Raw genomic sequence first — 2,006 nt, 5'->3', positions numbered from 1 at the left:
GGTATAAGCTGGCTTCTTGGAGTCAGGAACCGATTAAAGATATCTACAGACACATCAGCAGTAGGCGTTGGTGGATCTACACTCTGGTGGCTCATCATGAACTCAAGTTAGATCTTCTCTCCATCTCGGCTTCTTTGAGTGTATTTCCTTTCATTACTATCGATGTTCCAAACCTGCCACAGTTTTATCCTACCTTAGTTCTTCCGCTCATGGTTTCTGCTTCTTTCTGCTTTTTCTTCTAATGGCTTGGTCATCCTCCCATTGGTTCCCTGTTTTAACTTCCTGAGATTAGCCAGAGGGTTTTATCTTCATGAGAATTCAGGGCCATGAATTGCCAGCTCATGAATTGCCTATCTTGGGACATATGTGCCACCCTGGTCCAAGGAGTTGTTGGCAGACAGTGATGAGGGTAGTAGGTACGGAATGTGGCTGCCCCCTCATTAATGGCTGTGGGCAGGGCAGTTTTCGTTAGATGAGGTTGTGGGCATGGACCACACCATGATCCATAAGGAGTCTCTTGTGAATGATACGTTTTATGTGTCAATTTGACCCAGCTCAGATAGCTCAGGGCTGCCCAGATAGCTGGTAAAACACCAGTTCTGGGGGTGTCTGTGAAGGAGTCTTTGGAAGATGTTACCATTTGGATCATAGACTGAGCAGATATCCCTCATCCCTGTGGGTGGATCTCGTCTAATCTGTTGAGGGCTTGAACAGAATAAAGGAGGAGGAGGGGCAAATTCTCTGTCTCCTTGCTTGAGCTAAGACATCCATTTCTCATGCCCTCGAACACCCGTGCTCCTGGTTCTTGGGCTTTCAGACTCACACAGGGACTCACACTATCTGCCAGGTGTGCTCAGGCCTTCAACTCAAACTGGATTATAACACTGGCTCTTCTGGTTCTCCAGCCAGCAGATGGCAGATTATGGGACTTCTCGGCCTCCATAATTGCATGAGCCAGTTCCTATAATAAATCTCCTCTAATCTATATGTACTTACTGGTTCTATTCCTCTGGACAGCATGACAATGTCTCCTTGGGGGTTAAGAAACACATAATATCAAAATCTAAGTGGCATCCAGTGTTAATACTCACAGAGTTACATTTTCCTACTAGAGGCCCGGTGCACGAATTCGTGCACGGGTGGGGTTTGGCTGGCCTGCACCATTGGGCTGGCTCTGGGGAGGGGCAGCAAGGCAGTTGGCTGGCCCCAACCCCTGCTCGAACTCCTGGTTGAACTCCTGGTCGAGGGGACAATTTGCATATTAGCCTTTTATTATATAGAATGGTTGTAAGCAACTTTGAGATTTATGAGATGGGGTTATTTTCCCATCTATAGAGACTTGGAAACTGTGGGTTAGGGAAATCAGGGACTTTCCCAAAGTTATATAGTTTGGTCTTGAATATGGCCAACACTCATTGGTTTTCCAACTTGATCAGGAAGTACCTACCCTTAGCTGAACTAAGCTGCGACTCTATAAAGTTACTTTCCAGTGTAAAATCCTTATCTTCCCATTAATGCTGCTGCTCAGTAACTATTTGAAATCTGCTTTGAGGTCACAGAGAAGTCTTTGTGTTTAGTGGACATTTTCCCTCCCATATGAAATACACTAATACTTGCTACTTGGATGGGAAAATTATATGCTTTCGTGTATTCTGGATGTCTATGACCCGTAGCTCCTAGGGCTTCCCAGGCAAAAGGAATCCTTGGAAGGTCTGAGAGCTACACTTGCAGCCAACCAGACTGTGCGTCCTTCAGGGGCAGGGATTGTGGAATTGTAGCTAACTTGAGCTGAATCTGGGCTAACCACCCCGAGTGAGCTGAATGAGTCATTCACCATTAACCAACGCTTAAAGGAGCCTGAAACGCTGCAGATGAAAGCTGAGGGATTCTCTGCTCAGCATGGCCTGGACTTCTTGGCAAGGGAGCGGATGGAAGCTTTCTGCCAAATGTCTATATGCAGCTCTCATCTGGGCCAGGAGAGCTGTTGGAGAGGAGTCAGCCTCTCC

This window comes from Myotis lucifugus, unplaced genomic scaffold (assembly GCF_000147115.1).
Source record: "Myotis lucifugus unplaced genomic scaffold, Myoluc2.0 scaffold_56, whole genome shotgun sequence".
NCBI lineage: Eukaryota > Metazoa > Chordata > Mammalia > Chiroptera > Vespertilionidae > Myotis > Myotis lucifugus.
This window is presented reverse-complemented; position numbering follows the sequence as displayed.